Below are 26,668 nucleotides of genomic sequence, written 5' to 3' on the forward strand. Positions count from 1 at the left end.
GCTGGGATGCAGTGGAGTCGGGTGGGCCTGCGTCCCCTTGCCTCCGCCCTTGTCCTTGCCACCCAGGGGGTGCTTTCCGTCCCCTGCTTTACCGACTAGAGGACATTGCTCGCTCGCCCTGCCTCAGGGCTGGGGTGATAGACTGCTTGCCTCAGGGCTGGGGCACCAGACTCATCGGACACTAACGTTCCCCTTGTAGGAAGGTGCAGTGGCCTTCCTCCGAGCCTGGGCCTGAGGAAGGGCCACAACCGTGGGGCTGAACCGGACCCCGTGCTACATACATCCAAAGACTAACTGAGATTAGGGCCCTATTATGCTAGGTTCTGTAAAAATACAGAGTAAGAGATGGTTCCTGCACCAAAGAACTTACTGTTTACATCTGCTGTAAGGATAGTATAATACATATAGTGTACTGTACTATTGTGTAATGTCACAGCAGAGTTAAGTACTATGACTATGCAAACTGATTTTTAGTTGCTTTCATCATACATTTTCTTTCTTTTTTATAATAAAGGATAATTGCATACATTTAGATACTGTAATATACTTCAAAATGAACTGCATTTCTTGGGGAAAGGGGATGAGAGACTTCATAAATCCAAGATGTAACAATGTAAAAAGATCAGAATTATCTTTAAAACATCCTCCTTCCTGCTGAAGATATCATTATTTTAATCTGTGTTGGACAGGAAGCAAGACTAGATGGTCATAGTGATCCTTTTTGCCTAAAACCTGTAACTTGTATGTTATGTGTAACTTTTCAAAAAACAGTTCTGGAATTCAGCTGCTTCTGAAAAAAATGAAACAACCCCCCTTCCCAAAATACCAGTGTTGCATGTGCAGATGGCAAGTATGTGTACAGACTGGGTCATTAGATGTAATTTGCACTCCTGAATCTATTGTTTGTAGGTAAATATTGGAATCAGGTGATGGACAGCTTTGAAAATTTGGCCTGTAACTAATAGTTAGGCTTATGGGTTGAAGCTACATTTTCATTAGTTTAACAGCCCAGGAAAACCAGCCCCATTTGCTCAGAGTACTGAAAGGTTTTCTATGCACTTGAAACAGTTTTACCTTGTGTTATCAGTGACTGGGTTAAAGCAGGAACCAGCAGTCAAGAATCAAAGTCAAGAGTCAAAACAGGGTTACCTGAAGTGAGGCAGTGCATGAACAGGGCTGAAAAGAAGGCAGGTACAAAGAACTGTTACAACCATAGGTGAATGCTTTGAGCAATTGCTGAACTGCTGCTGGGCTTAAGAGCCAGTCTGCTGACTCTGCCAACCAATCAGGTGGTGCAGCTGCTGAGGGAGCCTACTACAGACCAGCTGTTCTCCTTAGGTCACCTGAGGCCTGGCTTTGCTGCAGGCGGTGATTCCTGACACAAAAGAACAGTCTTGTTTCTTCTGAAGCTGGGTTTTAAAGTATTTTTTAAAATGTGAATTTAGATACTATGGACTGAAAAAACCTTCACGTCTGACCTCACTGTGTTTCTTCCTCTACCATGCTAAGGCATTCTATTTCTTTTAAATCTTATTGTATTCACACCAATCCTCCTCACTCTTCATTTCAGAATGTCTGACTGGGTTTCTGCAAGTCATGCTGTGCATTAAAAGTGACTGAAGAGAGAAATCACATGAGAGCCAGCATGGAGAAGCAAACTTGAGTTCCCACGCATGAGACCAAATTTCTTATTTGAAATACATGTACTTGGAAGCAAAAATAATTGAAGAGAATTAGGTTGAGCCTTTCAATAGCTGTCAAACTAGCTTACTTCAGCTCTGGAGAGAATACTTTTTAATACACACATTGTAGTGATGAACCCAGGGCTACACTGATAGAGATGCAGGACAAGTGAGTTGGATGCTTCACGGCTAGTGATTACCTCCTACTTGTTTAGAACTGCTTAAAACTTTTCATTCAAAATGGTTGAATCAAAAATTCTGTTTAAAAAAAAAAAAGCTGCTAATTTTCTGCAGGAAGTGCCTATTTGAGAAAAATTTTCAGATTTTAGTCTAAGGACTAAAAACTGTGGGCTCTGACAGCCAAAAATGGAAATCTAAAAAAATCGTTTAACATTTTTTTTGCTGGAAAAGACACTTCCGCCAACTGGCTCTGCTAGTCTGCCCCTATCTCTCTACATTTTTTCAGAGCATAGCAATAATTATGGTAAATGAAGAGGTCTACTCCTTTCCATCCATTTCAGTAATGATAATAATCACACATTCAGAAGAGAATACACTCTGGAATACATGAAACTGGACTCATATTTTGTAAAAATAAATAAATAAATAAATAAAGGCATATTTGTGGCTTCTGTCACCTACTTGAGAGCCTGATTTAAAAGATAAACTGAAGGCAATAGAAAGACTCTGTGACTTTAATGAGCTATGGATTAGGCCTTTAGTGCTCTGACTACCTCTGTTCCTTTTTTCCTTATCCATTTTCTGAATGCCTATAATAAAATTAACATACTACTGAAACCAGCTATGCTTTTATTGTTTGTGTGTTTTGTTTATCATCCTTATTAATTCATCCCATCTCTAGATACTATGCTCAGCCAGATTCAATCTACAGGCTCATTAATATTATTGAAGGTGGAAAAGAGGAACTGCAGCTGTTTAAAGCCAACCAATCTAAAGGCAGTAATTGATTAACACAATTATCAGAAAAAGAAGACAAACACATTGGGACATATCTTGAGGCCATGCTCCAGCAGTGCAGAGTGATTGTGAAAATGTCCTAAATAGACAGTAGGGGGAAAAGGAGAATTTAAGATTGCCTCCTATCTGGTTTTCAGCCAGACAATCCAGGTTTTCGCTTGTGTGTCCAGGTGCCATTTGACAAGCTCTGATGTCTGTTCGTTTTTTGTTTTTTTGTTTTTAAATCTGTGGCAACCCTAAGTGGAAGGAAGGAGGCTGAGGAGCAGTAGCTGCTGCTGCCACATGGTGTACAGGTTCGGGGCCTTGGGGGAAGAAGCGGAGCAGGGGGTTGGGCCTTATTGGAGAGGGGAGGTGAGGAGTGGGGGGAGCCTATGGGGTCCAGTCACCAGCCATTAGAAAGGTGGCAACCCTAGGAGAACCCCTGTGTGGCATACATCTACTTCCATTAGGTCTATGGTATCCTTTGTTGTAGGAAGTGTGCCCACAGAGAAGGGGCATGCCAGACTACTGCTGCATTCTGGTGATTCCACCGGTCAGTCCAATGGCCCCTTCAAGCCATTAGAGTAGCCTTGAGACCATGTTCTGGTTTGTGCTGGGAGATGAGCCAACTGCCAGCTGTGGTAATCAAGGACTGCAAAGGTTTCATCCTGACAAAGGGTTAACAATGTGGTCGCCAAGGGTCCATACTAGTGCTGATACTAAACATTTAGTAACTATCAGGGAAAGGAGTGACCAATTAGGTAGCAAGACTTAAATGACACAAAAATACTTAGGTTAATCAAGCCCAGAGAAAACTGAGGGAACTAACAAAGCCAGGCAGCATGATGGCAGATGAATTAATATGTTAACAAATGCAAGGTAATTCATGTTGGAAGGAATAGTTTGTTCTGCTCATACACAATGCCGGTTCTACATTAACTGTAGTTTTTAAGGGTGAATAAAATGGAGCATGATTGAAGAACAAATGGTATAGATGAAGTAAGTAATGTAGTCCACCATATTTTCCCCACTCATAACATGAAAAACAAGGCCATATCAAATATAGCTGACAAACAGCAAGTTTAAAAACAAATAGAAAGGAAGTACAATTTTACACAATGCTTAATTTATGAAACTTGCTTCTATAAGACATCACTGAGTCTAAGACTGCCAGAAAGGACCTACAGTTTTCCCCTTTTGGGTACAGATAGCTGCAAGAAAAGGTTTATTTTTCCTGTGGAAAATTCACAAAAATGAAAATAAATTGTTTAGTCTGCAAAAGAGAAGAATGAGGGGGGATTTGATAGCAGCCTTTAACTACCTGAAAGGGGGTTCCAGGGAGGATGGGGCTAGGCTGTTTTCAATGATAGTAGATGACAGAGCAAGGAGCAACGGTCTCAGTTGGGGAGGTCTAGATTGGACATTAGGAAAAAGTTTTTCACTAGGAGGGTGGTGAAGCACTGGAATGGGTTACCTAGGGAGGTGGTGGAATCTCCATCTTTAGAGGTTTTCAAGCTGGGGCTTGACAAAGCCCTGGCTGGGATGATATAGCTGAGGTTAGTTTTGCTTTGAGCAGGGGGTTGGACTAGATGACCTCCTGAGGTCTCTTCCAACTCTAATATTCTATGATTCTATATTCTGTGAAAGATTACATTTTTCAGTGGAAATTTGAATACTGAAAACTTTCAGCCAAAAAGTTGATATTCATTCACTTTGATCAATAAATACTTATTTCTAGATTACAGTTTTGATGAGAGTATTTACTCATTACTTTTGTATTTCATTCATCTCCTCATCCCATTTGTGTTGCCAGTGTCCATCTCTTAAATGGATATTTATGGATACAACTTTTTCTGGTATCACTGAGTGCGCCTGTAATTGCTAAATACTGTCACTTCTCTACAATTTCTCTAAGAAATCAATCTCTAATGCCAGTCCTCTAAAGATATATCTTGCACTCCTCCATAAAAGTCACTTATAAAAATAATTGAATACTTCCCTGCTACTTACTAGCACCAACAATCACATGACACTACTTGTCTGTTATCTGTATTATAACTATTTGCATCTCAACTGCAAGATCTTCATTTCATTCCATGTCCTTATTTTGTGTACTTTATCTGTCATAGACTACCCTATACACATTTAAGACATAAATAATAACATTCTTCTCTAGCTATCTAGGGACTTGGAAAAATAGAGTTCTTAAAGTCAGGCTGAAAATAATCTTTGAGCCTGGAGGCATTCGGCAGGGATGAGCTAAAGAAGGAAAACGTAAATGCCTGTTACTGAAATGCCAACATCTTTAAGATAATCTCACATTAGGACTGCAGCTGACGGCATGAAAAGAGTCCCAATCGATACCAGTTACTCAGACTAATTACTGAAAGCTATTAACTGATGATACATCATGTAATGGTGTAGTGCAGGTAGGAGGAGGGAGCAGAGAAAGTCACATTAGTTATAACAGAGGTAGGCAAGTGGAAGGGTCTAAGAAGCATCACTTCTAGGCCTAGTGAGACCCACAGTCTTTATTATGAGTGACAGCAACACTTCACCTCTTAGATCAGATACACCCTTCTTCCATCATGACCATCTACACTTATTCACATTCTTAGCCTCTAATGCTTGTTACTGTCAAAAAGTCCAGTACAGTCTAATTTTGACCAGAAATAGGATAGACTACATGAATCTCCAAACCTGCTGAGAGGATTATTCTGCCTCATTTTGCTTGCTCACAATTACTACTCTGTGCTTTTTCTTTTCCCGGAGTTTAGGCGTGGGCTTTTCCTTCTCTTATTAGTTGACCTGGATTTCTTTCATTTAAGAGGATATCTTTGTCTATCACATCCTGTAAATCAGGGTTCCTGTGAGAAGCTTCTTACAATTTCTCATCAGGGCAGCAGTCTACAAACTCTCCAAAGAGCTGGAATTTTTCAGATTCAGACTGGGAGAAAAATTAATTTGCATCCAACCAATGAGCTAACTTTATTTTTATCTGCCATAAATTCTCAGTTTTATTTTTGTAATGGTTTTTTTAGATTAATTGTTCCAGGCTGCTTTGGTCAGTAACAGGATTGGGAAAACAACATAGCAGATTGTCAGCCAGTGTAAATCAGTCTTTTCATGGACTTCAATAGAACTATGCCAGTTCCTACCACTTGTGTAGTTCTGCCAGAGTTTCTCAATCAGAGCTGTTCAGTGTAGAAGAGTGCATTCACTGCAGGTATATCCCTCGTGACTGAGTTTGGCAAAACAACTTGTCTGTCGTCTAGCGCCCCCTGCTGACGGCTGCTCTGGCTCTTTGGTGTCTCTCTTCTCATGATTTGGCCAGGTTTCTCCCCTTCTGGGGTATCAAAGTCCCCCAAATAGATAGTCCAATGCCCTTATAACAAGGTCTTCAGCTCCATCTCTGGGCACTGTTGTCCTCACATCCTTCTCTTAAGGCTATCTGTCATCCTTGTCCCCTTCTCTAGACTCATACCACTTTGCCAGGAGCTAGCAGGTGAACCCAGGATCTCCCACTACACCCCATAACCAGGGACCCGATAACCAACAGCCAAGGTCTACTCAGTCCAAATCCTTGCTGCTGCTTCCCTGGGCTTTTTCCTATCCAGCCTCTCTCAGGTTTCTATAAGCTTACTCTTTCTGCAGGGCTCAGGATTTGCAGAGCTTCTCCCCTGGAATTCCCCAATCAACCCCAGGCTCAGGCTTTTTGCAGTCACTCTCTGGGATAAGAGAGTAGAGAGTTCCTGCCTCTTGCTGCACAGGTCATAGAATATTAGGGTTGGAAGGGACCTCAGGAGGTCATCTAGCCCAACCCCCTGCTAAAAGCAGGACCTAGCCCAACTAAATCATGCCAGCCAGGGTTTTGTCAAGCTGCACCTTAAAACCCACTAAGGATGGAGATTCCATCACTCCCTAGGTAACCCAGTCCAGTGCTTCACTACCCTCCTAGCTCTATCTGCAGCAAACTTTTAATAATCCCCAGCTCCTCTCCTAGCTGAAATTCATCAATAATTGGGGCTGGCCCACCCACCAGGTGTGGGCAGTTACCTTACCAGAACGCTCTAGGTAGCCCTTTACATGCGAGTATGGGATACACATCCCATGACATTCAAGTTCTGTCTTGTGTTTCTTTTGGTGCATTTTTACTTAAACCAGACTGCACTGAAAATAGCATCTTCCAGTTTCCCTTGGTTTTTGCTACTTCACGTTTGGAAAAGCCTACAGTAAGAAGGAGTGTTTGTGTTGGGTGTGGTCCTTCACACTCAGATACATTTTGAACCATATATTCACAGAAGAATTTTATAAGTTTAGAAACTTTTTCCATGAAGGCCCTGGACCTCTACCAATCACCTGGTATTTCTTGCATCCAACCTTAGAGCCTGTCCAGTGCTGTCTTTCAGCAGCTTCACAGAGTTACTGTTATCATCTCTGTCAAATACTTACATTACAGAATCAGCTTTGTCAAATCCTTTTAGGATCTGCCTCAAGTGTTCAGGAGCCTATTAATCAAATGTGTGGAATTTCTCTCCAGTCATCATTTGTATGACAGCCATGGCATCCCTAATGTACACTGTGGTTTCTTTCTTGTATGCTCTTAGCTCATGAATTCTTTCAGCCTGAGCTTCCACCTGATGCCCAAATACAACTTTAATTGTTCTTCTCATTGTTTCATCAGCATGGAAGAGGGACTCAGGTCCTATGGGGTGATTAAGAACATTTGTTGTTGAAACATCATCTTTGCATCTTGCTAGCAACAGGGCTCTGCAGAAAACAGTCTCTGGACTGATAGCTGCTGTGATTGTCCCTCCCTTGCCAAACTTAAATTTGGTCTTCTTGGCAATGTCAGCAAATATTCCGCTGCCAGATTTCTTGAGGCTGAAGATGCTACGTATTACATCGGAACCAAGTGGACTGCTCGCAAATCTCTCCAGCTATTCTTCCTCAACTTCTGCTGTTTTCAGTAGAAATTCTTGTACATCTGATGTTACATGCAGTCCAGTACATTTGTTGATAGACACCTCTGGATATGATTCTTAGTCAATTGTGTGTGTTATATTGTTGATGACTTGCTTGCTAAGAGCTGTAATATGCTATTCATCCCTCCTCAGTGCAGGGGCAAGGACTCATTTGTGAACTTTGTCTTCACTACTTTTTGTTAGGCCACTTCTTTCTTTCACAGATTTTGCATATTCATAATATGAAACTGTATTGTCATCTCTAATACTAATACTGACCTGTGCATAAGTGACATTGAATTTAAAAGCTAGTTTCTAGAATATTGCAAAAGCTAGTACTGAATACATAGGCAATTACAAATTAAACTCTTCCATCAGGCAGATTAGATGCAACATTGTATGCACAAAACTTATGAATGGGGAAGCATTATATTAAGAATTTACATACATTTATATCTGCCCACTATGCAGTATAAACAATGGGAATGCAATCTACTGCTACCAGTGGACAGCCTTCAGAGTGAGACTGATCTGGTCAGAATATTTCAACTGAAGGTATAGGAAACTATTATAATCACTTGTGTGATACTTTGACAATTTAGAATAAGTATGTGAAAACATTTCATATTACTACATTGCAAAATGTTGATATTTTTCATTTTTGCCACATGCTAAATAGCGTAATCATTTCTGAAAAAAAAAATACTTGTCCATGCAAAACCAATAAATTTTTTTGAATGCATGGGTATTTGCTGGCTTTGACCAATAAACACCACAGTAAAATGCTGAAATTAACTTAAACAGTAAAAACTGTAGTCACAGTCATGTTGTAGTGATTAAAAACATGTTTCACAGGAAAAAAATATTTTAAAAAGCCTCAAGCTGGCAACCAATTTTTGTGCTTAATTCTGGAATCTGTATTATCATTACAGCAATCTTATTCTGAAAACAGTTTTCATACCCTTCCATGTCTCAGAACAGACCATTCAGCAAAGCCCTATATGTTTTGTTCTTTGATGTATGGCATGATGAAAGAAAATATTTCTTCCTTGGAAAAATGAAAGGTATTTAGAATCCAAAAAATTTACCAAAGTTCCCTTTCTGTTATTCATAAGAACATAAGAGCAGCCATACTGGGTCAGACCAATGGTTCATCTAGCCCAGTATTCTGTCTTCTGACAGTGGCCAATGCCAGGTGCTTCAAAGGGAATCAACAGACCAGGCAATCATCAAGAAATCCTTCCCTGGTTGTCTGCTCCCAGCTTCTGGCAATCAGAGGCTAAGGACACTCAGAGCACGGGAGTTGCATCTCTGACCATGTTGGCTAATAACCATTGACGGACCTATTCTGCATGAACATATCTACTTTTTTGAACTGTGTTATAGTTTTGGCATTCACAACATTCCCTGGCAATGAGTTCCACAGGTTGACTGTGTGTGGTATGAAGAAGTACTTCCTTTTGTTTGTTTTAAACCTACTGCCTATTAATTTTATTGGATGACCCATGGTTCTTGTATTATGTGAAGGAGTAAGTAACACTTCCTTACTCACTTTCTTCACAACATTCACGATTTTATAAACTTCTATCATATCCCCTTTTATTTGTCTCTTTTCCAAGTTAATGAGTCGTAGCCTTTTTAATCTCTCCTCAGAAAGAAGCTGTTCGATACTCTTAGTCATTTTTGCTCCTCTTCTCTGTACCTTTGCCAATTCTAATATATCTTTTTTGAGATGAGGTGAACAGAACTACACATAATTTCCACATCCATTCCATTTCTTTAAATCTGTCCCTTTCTTGAAATGCCTTTGCAAACGCCAGGTCTTCCCTTCAATGGAAATGCAACTGCCATTAATACTAATTGGTATTAGGTACACATATCACACAACTATATTTTGCTGGCTAAGATGGAAATTGGCAGAAAGTTTTGTAACTTGTAAGCATGAAAGCGACAATTACTATAATTAATCTGTCTTTTGTAACAACATTTTTTGTTCAGTAAAGTAAGCAAGTCTGTGATAATGGTCCAGAAAGGAAGACACGCAGCAGGTATATTATGCAAATGAAATGAAGAAACAATTGATCTGTTTCACAAGTTATAATATTGCCCACTTTTTAGTTTTTACAAAAACTCTATATAAGGGCCCTGATTCTGCGAACACTTAAACATATGCATTAGTGTACCCATGAGTAATCCTACTGACTTCAGAATAAGTGCAGCACAACCAAATAGGATTGTGAATGAATTCCCACTATTTATAGTCTAAAATACTGCATGAGGACAGCCAATTAGGCCTCATTGACTTCAACAGAACTTCACACATGAGTAAAGTTACATATGTGTTTAAATGCTTGCAAGATAAGGGCCTACTACCTTCCTCATATTCAAAGAAACAGTCAAGATAATTTTTGCTAACCTCCGGGAGCCGATAAATAAGAACATGGTCACAGCCAGCAAAACCAGTTTGAAAATTTTATATGAGTACTCGTAATGAAATCTTCTCAGGGCACCTAATAGTGAAACCCTTCTGTGTGTAATTTCACTGACAAACATTTGGTGGAATTTCACAGAAGTTTCATGTACTAGACAAAAGGCAAATTTCAATTACAACTTTGTTTTACAATGAATATTTCATCTAGCTTTAGGTGGTCCATACTACTATACTTCTCAAACGTTTGGGAAAATCTGCTGTTCTGAGACCTAGTCTAGAAACCTGGACTCCCTAACCCAGTCTCTGCCCCACACTTCCAGTCCCAGTCTAATTGCCCAGCCATTCCCAGTTCTCCACATCGCCAGCTCCTTGTCTCCTGTCTTCTTGCCTGCTCAGTCCCAGTTATTCCCCTCCCAGCTCCTCATCTTATTTCGCTCCCCCATGTGGGCCTCCATTCGCTTCCTACCCACACCCACATTCCCCATCCCCACTTGTTCCCAATCCCAATCTCCCTCTATGGGCTTTTTGTCCAATCTTAACTTCCCCCTTGCCTTCCCTGGGCTGCTAGATCCAATCTCTTTGTCCAAACAGTCCCAGTTCTCCTTTGCACTGTGGATCGTCATTACTTTTATTGGCTGGATTCAGCTCCTGCTATTTGCACAAGCAGCTTTGTTGGGCAAGTGCTGGGCATCAATCAGGAGGGCACCATTTTCAGCAGCCATTGATCGTAGGAATTATAAATTCTTTTACTCTTCTAAGCTCTCTGCCTGTAGTATCTCTGACGTTGGTCTCTAGGGGAGCCATGCTGAGATAGCTTAAACAGGGCAAAACTGCAAAGAATGGGGAGACAGACCTCTAAATACTGGTGGTTTTTTTTCCCATGAGATATATCAAGCCAGCAACAAACAGATTCTGATTACCTCACTGGTTATTCAGAAAATAAAAAATACAGTTCCCCTAAAGTCATCCAGCCCTTTGGCCTCCACCCAGATAGCTAAGTCAAATATGATGGGGATCACTGAAAATTTTTATCCATTATATGTAAAAAAAAAAAAAAAAAAAAAAAAAAGTTCTACCAACCACAAAGGACTGGACACATTGCCAAACAGGTCAGTGAATAGTTCAGATCTTACCCAAATACATGCTTAAAGCCAATTCTTATTAACTAAACTAATATTTATTTAAAAAAGATCACATACATACATACGAGAATAAGAGTTTAGAAGTCAGTTTCAAAGTAGAGATGGTAAACTGAGTTGAAAAGTTCTTAATTTGACAAAGTCTCTGGAAATTACCCAAACAGCTTGGGGGTCTCAGTTCTTGTATAGAGCTTCTTTGCTAGAAATCCAGTCCAGAGAAGTGAAGGAGGAAATGAAGACAAAATGGAGATATTTTTAGGGCCTTAAATACCCTCTACAATGTGGGTGGATGCTTATTGTTTCAACTTGTAGAAATTCACAGAAACAAGATGGAGTCCAGGGTCACATGTCCTTGCATGCTTTGTTGAGTCTTAGGAGCAGCCGTTGCCCACATTTTGGCTGAAACATCCACAAGAAAGCTCACTGGATGGGGTCAAGCTCCTTTGATGGCCCATCTTGAGAGCTAAGTATCCTTTGATGGTCCATTGACTGGCATTGTTCAATCATGAAGTAGCTAGACTGGATACAAACAAGTGTTATCCCAGGAGCAAACACATTTGAAATTCAGATGGAAAATCATATTTGTAACTTCAGATACAAAGATGACACATGCATATAAACATATATACTCAGCAAATCATAAGTTTTCCATTGATACTTTACATGACATACTTTGTATAAGTTTTGTTGCAGTTATGTAACAGTGATAGCAACAATGATATGCATGGTCATATTTTAATCATTCCATTTCACATTTTAATCATACAGTGTCATTGTATCCAAGCTTCTTCCAGTCAGTGTTCCTATGTTCCAAATTCCATATCTCACCTTACTCTGCTTAATCACTCACCACTTTAACTTTAATGATGATTGACCAGTTACAAGAGTCAGGTAAGGCTATTGTATGTTGCTTGTGTGGAATGCCCTAGCCCTGTGACGTACACTTGACATGGACATCAGTTCACATGGACATATCTACTTGGATGAGCTTTGGAGGTCAGCTGTCCAAACCTGGCACCCTAGGTTTGAAATCAGAGTTTCCCTTCTCCAAGGTGAGCTGCCAACCAAACCCCACCTGCCCTGGAAAGACTTATTTTAAGACAGTCTTTATTTACTTCGACATCATCATTATAGGGCCTATGTGGCATTTTATAGAGTTAGCCACCCCACCAGCTACCCAGCACGTCCTGCGGAGATACGCTGCCAGTTGGTCTGCAATTGCTTATTGGATATTTGCAGCTGTCCTGCTCTTCTGTATCTCCTTTTGTCATTAATATTAATATGTACCAAAAGCCTGGTGCTCCTCCCCAGCACTCCCTAGAAATTTCTTTAGCCGTCTCATAAGACCTGTCATTTTCACCTCTTTTTTGCCTCAAGCAAATCATTGAACAGTTCTAATGGCCACCAGATATTAAAACTACTCATAATCAAATGAATCTCCTATCAAAACTGATTGTCTACAACTCCAGCTTCATGCTGGAGTGACCTCTTTGGTGCATGAGCAATGATCAGCTTCTTCCACCTCTAGGTCCCCTGGAGGGACCATATCTCTCCATTCCACCTTGCTTCTCTCTCATCATGAGACTGGCTTCCTCAACTGGAATACCAGACAACCACTTCTGAAGTGGGCCCATGTAAGTGTTATGGAGAGTTTTTACTAGAATAGTCAAATGGGGACTTTTCCTTTGTAACTGGGTACTAGGTAGAACTACATTTTATTTTTAAGTTACAAGTTAATGATTTTTAAATTTGACAGATTTTATTTACATCAGTCAACAGGCAAGTAACTAAAAGGCTATAACCCCTCAGTGCAAAACTGCCACTCAGTCCAGACTTCCCTGTGTTCATCACTGTGCCAGTTTTCTCTCACACACTGTTTGAAATGAATGAGTCATGGGTAAATCCACATGATTGGTTGCATTTAGGTGAACAGCAGGGGCAAACTTTTCGTACTAGGTAGTGAGAAGCCCAGTCTGGAGCTGAAATAAATACTGGAAACTCAGATACCAGAGAGTGGTTCAAAAAACTGTTTTATATTTTTCAAAAACCTAGTTAAAAGAATTGTTTTATTCCTTTCAAAGAGGCTACATTCAAGAGTTTAGTTTCATTAGATACTCTTCCTGCAGTTTCAGCCAGTACAATTAGCTAACATTTTTAAAAAAAATCTATTGTAAAATTTAAATCCTAAAATTCAACTCCTGAAATTAACTTTAAAAGTTTCAGATGGACTTCTCTTTAGTCATACTTTCCTGGTGCTCCCTGGCAGTGCTTCTTTCACACTCTTTCTAGGGCCTCTCTCAACTTGGGATTCAATTAAAGTTTGATAGATCTACTGTATGGTCAACAGCTGGAAGAAATTCAAAGAAAGTTTATCAAGGAGATGGAAGATAATTTACGGAATCTATATGAGATCAGTGGATAAAGCCATTGTTTTTCACATGTGAAGAAATGGTTCCAATGTAATATTTGGTTCCAAATGAAAATAAGTTTGGTGAACATCTTCACATTCCAAAGCTCAACATAGTTGTCAGTTTCTGCTCAGGAGAGCTTAAGGTTAAACTGAGAAATGCTGGAACTGAGATGCATGTCAGATATTTATGGGGAAACTTGAACATCACCTGCCAGCATGACTTCACATGTTAGCCAGCACTGTTAATCCTGACACTTTCATGAATGCCAAATTTACCTAAAAAACATAAAAGATTCTGTGTTTAAATTAACCTTGGGAAAACACAGCAGAAAAATGCTAAATACTCCTGTACTTTCATTAATTACTGAAATTAGGATCAAATGGGAGAATTCACTTCATTTTACCTGTCTGAACAGAACTGGGAAAAGACTTGACCATTTGTTAGTGAAGCAAATATCTCCATGCTCCTAATATTTTTAGCAAAATTTTCTCATTAGATAAGATTCTTCTTCTTATCCCAAAGAATCTTTACAGACATGAGAGCAGTACAAAATTGCCATTCATTCCTATCCAAGATTTGTTCCTCCATTAAGCCCAGCCTACTCATGTTCCTGCATATGATGTCCCACCATCTACCTGGTGGTCAGCCTCAAGGTCTGACTGACATTGGTTGCATTTGCATTATTTTCTTTGGCACCCTATAAACAGTTTATCTTCTATAGTGTCTCCACCATTGTAATCTTTTCGATGTCAGCCAATCCCTGACTTCATATCTACTGTCTTAACTTCATCATTTGTCTTAAAATCATTCCACTTTACGTTGTCTATCTTCTGAAGAAATCTCACCTCCACTGCCTCCAGGCTTCTGATATCTGTTTCATTTAATGGAGCTTCTTCCAGACAATAAAGTAATGCTGTTAGTACACTGCTTTGATATATTCACTTTGGTACAAAGCATAACGTTTTTATTAGTCCATAATTTCATTAACTTCTGTGCAGTGCTTGTAGCTAAAGTACATCTCCTTTCAACCTCATTCTTGATAGAACCATCATCATTGATCAAACTTCCTGGTTCCACACAAGATTTTACTTGTACTACAACTTCACTTCTGCTGCATTTCAACACTTTATCTACTGTCCCTTTTCCAAGATACACAGCCACTTCATCTTCTTCACATTTACTGTAAATGTAAGTCCACTACAACAATTTTGCAAGTTAGTGAAGAGGGTCACCATTAATTAAAAATAGGTCTGCCACTTTGTACCATGTTGTCCACATAAACTAAAAAACTTAACTCTATATCACCCAGTATCACATTCTCTGACTCACCTAACATTCTTAATGTCCAGTTTAATAGAACAAGGGGAAAAGCAATGTTGATTCCATATCTCCTTGTCTTACACCCCACTTTGACTTTAACCACTTGCTTAATTTTCTACCAGTTCTTCTAGCATTAGAAGAGTCTTTGTACATAACTTCTATAATTGGAATTCTCTTATCTGCAACTCCATATGATTTTGCTACTTTCCATAATTTTTCTCTCCAAACCGAATGAAATGCCTCTGTGAAGTCAATGAAAACAGCAAATGTTTTTAACTCCCATTCTCCCTTTTTTCCCCCATCAACTGTCAGTGTGTGTCAGTATCTGATCAGTGCAACTTCAGCCTGGTCTGAAGGCACACTGTTTCTTGCCTGCTACTTCCTCTAAAACTGGCTTTACTCTGTTGAAAATTACTTTCATAATAGTTTTCCCCAGTACTGATAATAGTCTCATACCTTTGTATTTTTTTAGATTGGCAGGATCTTCTTTCTTCAGGATTTGGCCTGTCATCTTGTACCTCCTCTTGCTCCCATACCTTCTCACATATTTTTCCTAATGGTTTGATAGTACTTGTCTCTCCTTCTTTCAGCAGATGAGCTGCTGTTTTGTCTATTCCTGCAGCTTTCCTATTTTTGAACTGCTCTTTCTATTTCTTCTTGTGATGGTGGTCCAGTGATGATATCCATTCTACCTTGCAAACTTCCCTGTTCATTTAGCACATCTAGAATGCTTCCATCTGGACGAACTACAGAGTCCAGCACTTTGTCAAACTGCTCTTTCCATACTTCCAGCACTTCTTTGACATTTATTGTCAGTTCACTGATAGCATCTCCTGCTGTTTGCATTATTGACCTGATTGTGTTTCCATTCAATGTAACCTTTCTGTATATCATTTTCATATCTTGTTGTTTCATATCCTGATGCTTCCCCTTTAACTGTTAAGCATCTTCTTTCCAGAGCTTTTTCTTTTCCAGTCTTTGTGATTTTTTAACCATTTTGCACAATGCCTTTACTGCTTCCATTTTCCCAGCAATGTTGGCTTGTTTACACTTGTTTCCAGTAATGTTCTTGTTTTGTTGCTTGTCTAGCTTTCCCGGTTTGATTATGCCTTCCAATACCTTTTGCCTCTGCATTTTGTGTCACTTCCTTGAATACTTGCCATACAGTCTGTAATACGATTTGTTCATAATTGCAAATAAATAGCCTGAAATGCCCTCCAAGAGTCACCTTGTATGCCTTCTGCACAGAGTTACCCTTTACTTTATCAAGATCAACTTTAGTTGAAGTTGCATCCAGTGTTTTTTGGACTTTAAATTAATCTTATTCTTGCCCATTCATAGTTCATGATCATTGCCACACTTGGATGTTAAAGTCTAAACAAGTGTTAACCATGACCTTCTATGTCTTTTTCTGTAACAGTGTAGTCAATCTGGTTATTGGTTGAACATCTGGTGAATTCCATGTAACCTGGTGCATTTCTTTGTGAGAAAAACAAGTACCACCAATAATCAGATTGTGGATCTCACAGCAAGTTCTTAACTTTTTCCCATTATTGTTTGCCATCCTAATGCCCTGTGATCCAATACTATTCATTTGTTTACCATATCTGCTACCAACCTTTGCATTCATGTCTCCCATTATAAAAATTATGTCATGATCAGGAATCTCAGATACAGCTGTTAATAAAATCCATCCTTCTCTTCCTCTTCACTGCTTTTGTTACTGCATAACAGCAGATCACACTTATGCACAGTTTATTGTAGTCAGTAATAAACCTTGCTATGACAAGATTGATATGACAGTCCAGAGGTATGATAAGATATTCCTCAGATAATGTACAAGGGTGATCTTACAATGGATAAAAAAAAAAAAGATTGAAATGCCAGTCCAACTGATATTCTACAAACTGTCTCACATTAGTACACCTGTGTTCGAAAGTTAAAACATTCTGGAACAATATATGCAAAAGTATTGCTCTTGCCCTTGACTTCCTATTGCTTATTCCACTCAGCCAAGAATTAAATTTTTGCTCTTTGGGATCATAATCTTCCTCTCAATTATCCTAACTGCAGACAAAAATGTTATCCTAAGAAAGTAAGGAAACAATGTTGGACTGGGATGGCTGCCCAAAGTTGCTAACATTTTTTGGATGTAATAATGATCATTCTCCAATTCTCTTTATTAAGAAAAATATCCAAAAAGAACAGACTCTGTGTGCAATGAAGTGATGTACTTGATATGAAAGAAGAGCGAGAAAGAAAAAAAGGGTGTCAGTTTTTTAACTTGTTTTTGATCTGTTTTTAATTAGGCTTTTGTATTGTGGAACCATGATCAGAGATGAACTTTCAGGGATTTCTTTGTAGGGTGTAGCATAATACTAAGACTTTAAACATGGTAGCTAAAACCAACCAAAGTCCAAAGTAGCATGTCAAACTCAATAATAATGACTCATTTATTGCCTAAGTGGAATTTATTAATCTCCTTCTCTTTGCTTCTACAGTGGAATATTAAGTATTTTCCTTTCATATACTCTAGTCTATGTACAAAAACAAATACTCAGCTAGGTTCACATTATTTTACTTTTGGTTTTGCTTACAAACTGCAAGCTGCTTGTACTTTCTTATTCTATATTTCAGTACTTCTTGACTCAACATGGTTAAGAGGTTCTATGTAAAAAAAATTGTTTTTTTTTTTTAAAAAGCCACATAGTAAGATTAATATGTTAGTTCAGCCTTGATAATTTATTAGGAAAGTTTGAATAAGATTGGTTTAGTACTTTTTTCTCTTCTCTCTGTATTGATGTATTTCCAAAAAGCATAGAGCAAACAAAGGGATACCTTCAGATCTACTGGTCTTTACCCTAATGTGCAAGAAAATGGACTACATGAAGTAAAGTTAGCACATATTAAATGGATAAAAACTGACTGAAAGATCTCAAGGTAATTATAAATGGGGAATCATCATCAATGGAGTCCCTGAGGAATCTGTTCTTGGTCAATGCTATTCAATATCTTCATCTAGAAGAAAATATAAAATCATTGCTGGCAAAGTTTGCAGATGACACATCAGTTGGTGAAGTGATAAATAATGATAAGGACAGGTCAGGTCTACCAAGCAATCTGGATCATATGGCATGATGAGCTCAACTGAACACATGCCTTTCTATATCACCAAATGCAAAGTAATATCTCTAAGCACAAAGCCTGTAGGTCACACTAACAGTATGAGGCGCAGTTTTCTGGAAAGCAGTGACTCTGAAAGAGACTTGGGATCATTGTGTATCAACTGAACATAAGTTTGCAGTGCAATACAGTGGCTAAGAGAGCAAACATGATTATTGGTTGCATAAGCAGGGGAATATCAAATAGAAGTAGGGAGACAATATTACTCTGTGCAGCATTACAGAGACCATTATTAGAATACTGGTTAATTCTGGTCTCTATATTTTAAAAAGGACATTCACAAATGGGAAAGGGTTCAGAAAAGCGTTATAAGAAAGATTTAGGTCTAGAAAAACCTGCCTTCCAGTCACAGGCTGAAGAAGCTTATTTAATTTATCCAAAAGAGAGTTAAGTGTTGATAACAGTCGGTAAGTACCTACATGAGGAGAAGATTTCTGAAAGTGGAAAGTTATAATCTAGCAAACAAAGGCATAACAATTGGAAGCTGAAGCTAGGTAAGTATAGACTAGAAATAAGGTGTATATGTTACTAATGAGGGTACTTAACCAATGGAACAATTTAGCTAGGGCTGTGGTGGAGTCTCTAAATCAAGATTGGATGTCTTTTTAAAGATATGATCTAGCTCATCCAGAAATTATGGGCTTGAAGCAGGAATTGTTTGGTGAAATTCTGCAGCTTAAGAAGGTTGCTTTTCTTCCCTGCCATGGCTCCTGGGCCGGGAGGAGCTCTGTGCCCCTGAAGATTATTGTGGGGGGGAGGGGGGCATGCCCTCAGATCCAGTCATGCTATTTAAGTCAGAAGGAGGGCTAGGAAGTTATCTGAGCAACTAGGTGATTCCCTGTTGCTGCTGCATCAGCCCCTGCTCCCTGCATTCCTTACTGAATCCTGCTCCAGATTCCTGCTCCACCCCTGACCTGCTCCTGGCTTCTGCCTTGCCACTGCCTTCATCACTAGTTCCCACTGTGGTCCTGATCCTTGCCTCTCCTCCTGTTCTTGCCCTAACACCTGGCTTCCAATCACTGGTTACCAATCCTGGCTCTGACCTTGGCCCCTGCTTCTGACTGCACCTCTGAACTGATCCATGGCTCTGAAATTTGATATCCTGGCTCCGACCCTCAGCTTCAATTCCTGGCTCTGACTTTGGCTCGACCCCAGCCTCTCGTAATTGGTAGTTGACTTTGGTGCTGACCTCAGCTCTATTCCCTGATCTGGACTCCTGCTCTGACCACTAGGCTGCCTACATCTGGGTCCCTAACACTCAAACTGAAATATTTTCATTTTCATTAGAACTGAAAACATTTTCTTTGCACATACAACACTTTGCTGATCAGCCACTTTTATTCTTTTAGCAAATTTTGTTAATTTCATTGAGCAATCAGGAGTTACAGCAGCTCCGTATTTGTTTTCTCAGACAGTAAAATCAGTTCTGATTCTGATGGGTAGCAATATCTTTGTGTTATAATGCTCAGGTAAAATTACATATATGTACAGTTCTCTGATGCCCTCTTGTGGAAATAAGTAGATAAGAACTTGTACACTTATACAATATAAAATAATACATATTTTCTAGCTCATCTAAGGCCATTGTCTTTAATAGGACTTTTCCCAGAGTTAGATACTATTCAACATGAGTAAGGGATTCAGAATCTGGTCCCAAGTTATTATTTCTGCTCTCAGCATACTACTATAATTTACATACCTTAAACAATCTCCTGTGTAACTGGCTTCTGCACTATTTAACTTTTCAGAGAACAAGGCATCTTGCAAGTTTTCTTTCTCAGGCAACAATTCAATAGGCCCTAGAGATTTACTGACTGAAAAATATTTTTTCCAATAAGTCCTTCCTCTGCTGTGACATATTAATAATGTCTAAAGTAGGCAATCAACAAGAGAAGAGGACACAGGATTATTGGAAAAACAGAATGAAATAAAAATATTGAGTTATATAACCACATATGAAAACATTATATATCTCCCATAAATTGATCCAATCTTGTTATGGCCATATGTATGTTTAAAACATTACAAAACCAGGACTTCTTGATAGTTTCATATACTTTGCTATATGCTATCTATAGAGTATACAAAAATATCTACACTTTTCTAAAAATATTTAAAATATTAAAATAGTGATATGAACTTTCCTTACTTTTAGATTCTATTCTCCCACCATTGTTTGAAGGGTTTTTCAAACATGACAGTGTCAGCTGCAAATCAGACATATCTCCAGGACACATTTTATCATCGTGCCTTTTTCAGCACATTTAAAGTTTTTGAAAGTGCTGTTCTAGCCAGGAGATCAAGAGGTGAAGTGCTTCAGTCAGAATATCTCTTGGTCTAAAAGTATACTTCAGGCTAATAACTTCATTATATGTCATTATTCACTTAGTCTTTCACGTGATCCTTCCTTCCATGGGCTACAACCGTTACTCACACTAAGTAGTACTGACTCATAGAAGTAATCCCATTAGTTGGTACCAGACTTTAATACTACTACTTTCACCAAGGTAAAGGCCCACCTTTTCCCCCTAGTCCACACAATTAATTAATCAGTCTCTTCTAGAACTTAGTTTACTGTTTTGTCTATGTTGTGAATTCTTCACAAGGGTCAAAATTCTCCCACATGCAAAGGAGCTTATGCACTCAAGCCCCACCCTTAACCTTTAAAACAGGACTCAAGTAGTATATAAACTGTGTGATGACCCTCTGCACAAAGGTAAAATTAATCCAATATGCAACATTCTGCATATTGGAAGAGGAAGCAGGGCCAGAAGCTGTGTGTCATTTCATTTTTCCTATGCTGTAAACTATTTATAGCAGGATGTTAATATAACAGCCACTGGCAGGCTCCAGAAAGTACTTATTTTGCTTTCCAGTTGATTTGTGTCCTGTTTTGGTTGCTTTTTTTCAGCTTACCTATGTAGAGAAGAGCTGAATGAATGATGGATATTTTTGGTTCATTAGCAATTCTGAAAAAAATCTAAAAAAATTAGTTTGGTGGCAAACTGAAAACAAAATTTTCAAAAGTTTTTGGTGAATCAAAAAGACTTTTTTTTTTTGTTTCAGAGTGAATGAAAACTTTTGTTTCAGCAAAATCAAAATGTTTCATTTCTATTTTGACCATTTTTAAATGTTTTTGATTTTTAAAGAAAATTTTGAAATAAGTTGTTTTGAACAAAAAATTGAAGTGTTTAATTTTGAAAATGTCAAAGCAAAGCATTTTGATTTTTTCAGAATTTTTTTTTTGTTTGGCTGCGACAATTCAGCTAAGTTGACATGAATTTGAGGATCATTTCAGTGTTGCCAAATCAACACTGTTTGCAACAACAACAACAAAAAGTTTTGTACAAAATATTTCATGTTGAGCTTATGTGGTAGCTTTAGGAAAAAATATTAGTACTCCAAACTTTTTTTTGTATGTTTATTATACTTTTCCCAAAAAGATAAATTTGAGAAGCCCTGTGACTGTCCTGTTTGTTGTTAAAATTTACATTCAATTCTCCCTTTCATATTCTCTTTTAACTATGGCTAACAATGGCTTCAGATATGACAATCTGAATAATCTATTCAATTAGTCTGAAGTAGAGTAGAATTAGAAAAATAGTTAGTAGTTATGACTATGCATAGGAAGAGTATGTATTAGTAATAATACCTGGGAATCTTTATCTCCACTAGTATTAACAAAACATTTAATTTCTCTTCGACTTTGGCAAAGAACATGAAAATGTAACCCATGAACAAATTTCCTGTTCTTAGCATACTTACTTCCTGGCATAGGAGCCAGCAGACAGTTTTCACACTATCAAAGTTGTTCTAATTGAGAAGAGTCATTTTCCTTGAAGAAAAGATATTCAAAAAATGACATTTTAATTCAAGTGTCTTTATCCATCTATGAGGACTTGGTAGTTAGAGAGAGTACTGGGAATGTTTGAGCCATCTTGCTTCTGTTTCCCTCCATCTTACTGGCATTACTGTGTATTCTTCCATAATATTGCTGTTCTGTGTGCCATGCCATGTGCTAGATAGCAGTTTGTGAAATCAGGAAGCCTGAAAGTGCTTATATATTGTTAATACTAGTCTCTGCTTTCCACTATTCCATATGAATGACTCAACAACACTATTCATCATTTTAAAGCAAGAGTTAGACAGCTAGTGGTAATGGCAATACAAACTTAATTTGTATAACTACCGTATGCTAATGGATGTTTCACCCCACAGAGAGAACTGCAATATGCTCTATAGAATTATGGTGGTTTATTTTTGGCTATTACTGGATGATGTCAGGTATATATTGTCTCATATTACAGGTCTGCTGTGAAAGAGTACTAGGATAAAAAATCACCACCTTAGTGTATTCGGATCTGCTTCCCAATTCTATGTCGAGTCATAGTTGCTGGGTTTAGTAGCTAAAAAGTTTGTATTGCGTATTACTCCTGCTAGCCCTGAAGAGCCAGCACAAATGAGAGTATATCTTCACTGAAAAAAAGTATGTTTTTAACTTGGGTTAAAATAGCAGTTAAGACAAGGCAACTCTGGGGTCATTAGGACTCAGCTAGTGCCTCTCTCACATGTGGCCTTGTGAAAGGAGCCAATCAGAGAGTCCAGACAGTAGGAGCAGGAGCAACCAAAGAAGGGACCTTTTTTCACCTTTCAATGTCCCTCTCAAAATTGCAGAATGTTTTCTGACTTCCTCTGCCCTAGGCGGAATGGTTGTTTGCTCCAAATATTTCCTCTGCCCTCAGCCTCTTCATCTCAGCTACATTCCATATCTGCCCGTCTATACCCTCTTCTCCCTTGCCCTGTCCTCTTCACTCCCTTTCCCTTCTCTTTCCATTTAGCTGATCCCATCCCAAGTAAACCCTGTTCTGCCTCCCTTGCACCCCTCTCCACCAAAAAATTGTGGCACCAGTATAATGCTTGCTGCCATCACATTGTTCACTCTGCTGGTGAGTTCTACCCCTTCCCCCATCCTGTATCTGATTTGTCTATTTGGATTAGAATCTGTTTGGGACATGGGCCATCTCCTACTTTGTACAGTGCCTAGTACATTCTTGGCCATTAGGCAATACTGTATTAAATAATAATAATAATAATTGTAATAGCTAACCTGAGTTAATAACACATTTTTTGTGTGCAATGAAGAGTGAGATGGAGTCTCTTCTCTCTTGTGTATCAAACAAAACTGCTTACTAAGTTCCAGAACAAATGTTACACCTGTGCAAACCCACCAAAGGGCACATAGATGAATAGCTGTCACCCAGGATATAATCTGCAGACAATGGGGCTGAATTGGTGTTACTGAAGCAGAATTTAGCCTGCAGACTCTTGTAAACTGAGCACATTTGCTATGCAAGAATAATTGACAGACATTAAAAATTGAACCACATGCTGTCATTTTGCAGATTAGAACTACATCTTACATAGATTGCACAAATTTTCATCTATTTTTAAAGCCAATGAGATTGACACTTTTTGGGGGGAGGATATGGGGGTTTAAAGTATTTCACTTTGCACTTCAGTCTGCTTTTAATAATGCAATAAACATTATTGTTTTGAAGACCTATTTTGAACCTTGTGGAATCATCATTTATTAATGTAGCAAACTTAAATCCTAAATTGCTTTGGTTACTGTTACTCAATTTTCCTTGGATGAGTTTTATTATTTATAATTACTGTGAGTACACATACTTTATTGAAAAGTTATAGGACTTACAACCTCTCTCAGACAAATATGAACGCAAATAGCTCAGGTGCAGAGCTCAGCTCAGAGATAACACTGATGAGAGATTAATTTGGAAAGCTTGACAAGAATGACTTGAAGTCTGGAAAACTTGCCTTACAGAGAGAGAGTTATGAAGCTCAATCTATTTAGTTATCCAACAGAAGGTTAAGACTAGAGGTGACTTGATTACCATCTTCAAGTAACTACATGGGGAAAAATGTTCTGTTAGTAAACAGCTCTTTAATCTAGGAGACAAATACATAACAAGATCCTATAGTTGGAAGCTGAAGCTAGATAAATTCAAACTATAAATAAGTACAAACGTTTAACAGTGAGGACAATTAACTACTAGGACAACTGGTGTAGGGATGTGATGGATTCTCCCTCACTTTAAGTCTTTACATCAAGATTGGATACTTTTAAAAAAGATATTCTTGTGACAGTCTGTATCTCTATGTTCACCCCTTTTATAAAACTATGTTACATTTTGTACACAGTATACTGTGTAAGGTATCATTTGAAAATTTGTGATTTGCTGATCATTATTGTCCTGGTAAAATTATATGTAAAGATATAAGATTCCACTGTATAATGTTACCAAGACATATTCCAATATGTTCTGGAGGGCAGAAACACTTTCCCCAGAGACAAAAGGCTAGTCAATGCCTCAGCCAGATGTGAACGGACTCAAAGAGCCCATCATCTGAATAAGTAGCTACTCTTCGACAGCAGAGAGGGTGTGGGTAAAAGATCTACATTTTGACAAGAAGCAGCTTAAGGTTCCTGGCCACACAGACTTTCTATCTCCTGAACATCAGCTGTGGATGATTCTTGCACAAGAGGAAGGGCTAAAAGAGGAGAGTGCAGATGCCCCATATCATTTCTCCCTTGCTCTCTACCCACAGCGTCATCAACACCTGAAAAAGAAAGCAGCAGCACTGAATTTGGGGTGGAGGAGATCCTGACTGAAAGAGATTCAGCCAGTAAGACTGCTGGAACGTGTGGTGAGAGAGACTGTTGCTTTATATTCACTTAACTTGTTAAGATAGGTGTTAGTTGTGTTTTACCTTTTATTTCTTTGTAACCAGTTCTGTCTCATATGCCTCATTACTTGTAGTCACTTAAAATATATCTTTCTGTAGTTAATAAAGGTGTTTCATTGTTTTATCTAAACCAGTGTGTTTCGGTAACTCCATTTGGGATAATAAGATTTGTGCATATTATTTTCTATAAATGAAATGACGGACTTTAAATGAACTTGCATTGTCCAGGAGGGTGCTGGGCAGTACAAGATGCACATTTCTGGGGAAACATTTAGGACTGGGAGTTTGCTGGTGTTGCCCTGTAATGTAATTCATGAGTGAATGGCTATACCACAATATAGCGTGGCTGGCTATAGCACAAATCACTATAGCTGGGAATGATTTACATGTCAGAGGCTGTGTGTGGGCAGATCAGGAGTGTTGTTCTCACAGCAAAGCAGGGTAAAAGGCACCCCAGATTGGAGAACTGGGGGGACACAGTTGTCTATCAGTACAGATTGTATCCTGGGTAATGCCACAATGCTATAGATCAAAAAGAAGTTTGGGACTTGACGCAGAAATTATGGGGTGAGGTTTTATGGCCTGTGCTATACAGGAGGTCACAATACATAGATGGTCACAATGGTTCCTTCTGGACTTAAAAATATATGAATCGAAGCTACCAAGGAAATGGATACTAAAGATATAAAGGAGTGGAAGGAATATACTTGGCATACAGGGAGAAGAAGCCTGTTTGTAAGTTAAGGATTGGCATGAAGGGAAGATGGGAGAACAACCTAAAAAGGTAATTTGGAGAGTGTATGGGAGAACTTGGGGATCAAAGTGGAGCCCAGGAAAAAATGAGAACAGTGATTTAGTTGGGGTAGAGTTGTCATGAGTGTTTATAGTTAGGCTGAGGAGCGAGAATTAAATAGTGGAGAAGAGAGGAAGCCAGGGAAGGGATTAGAGGAGCGGCTGTATTGGCTAGTGCATGGATTTCCCAGCCCATGAAATAAGACAGTCAGACAGCCTTCAGTTAGTTTTGGTCCCTTCTTCCCAGGAACACCTTTGTGAGAAATTATAAAGTGTCCAGACAGAATAAAACCAGAAGTAACAAAATACAAACAACAACTGAATCCCTCAGTTTCCTCATATAGACTCCAGGGCAGGGCTCCAACTCACACCCAGCTGTTTCCCCCTTACTGCCTCCTAGGCAGCCTTTTATATTTCCCCTGCTCGGCTAGTGGACCAGGGTTAATTGGTTGCCACATTAACCCTTTAGGATCTGGGTTAGGGAGTGCCCTTGTTCTCTGTCTCCCTCCTGCAACCCTGACAGTGTGGCAGAGGGCACACACTGTGCAATCTACACTTGCCCCGTCCAGGGGAAAGCTTTTTTTCTATGTCCTGTCCCAGGCCTATGGCACACTATGAAAGATAACGCCTGCAGGCTAGACACCAGCGTGAGCATCTGAAATTGTTATCTTTCATAGCCTGCAGCCATTTATGAGTTCATGACCAGAGTGAAGGCACACTGAGGAGGTAGTATTGCAATGACTCCATGCCCACTTGAATAGTTTTTTTCCAGTAGGAGAAGCTTCCTACTGAGATATTGGCTGGGGTGTTCTCCACCCTCCTCCACAGGCAATAAAACCACCCCAAGTCCCACCTCAGAGGTGTCATTTTGTAGTCTGAATTCTTTCATAAAGCCTGGGCTCAGCAACACCGGTTCACTGCATAAAATGCGCTTGACTGTACCAAATCCATTGGCAGAGGTTAGTGTCTACTGACCTTTTTGCAGGGTCTTGTTCTTCAGGAGGTCCAGTACAGAGGTGGTTAC

Source organism: Emydura macquarii, unplaced genomic scaffold, assembly GCF_026122565.2.
Source record: "Emydura macquarii macquarii isolate MOO-44397 ecotype Brisbane River unplaced genomic scaffold, CSIRO-AGI_Emac_v2 contig_431, whole genome shotgun sequence".
Lineage (NCBI taxonomy): Eukaryota > Metazoa > Chordata > Testudines > Chelidae > Emydura > Emydura macquarii.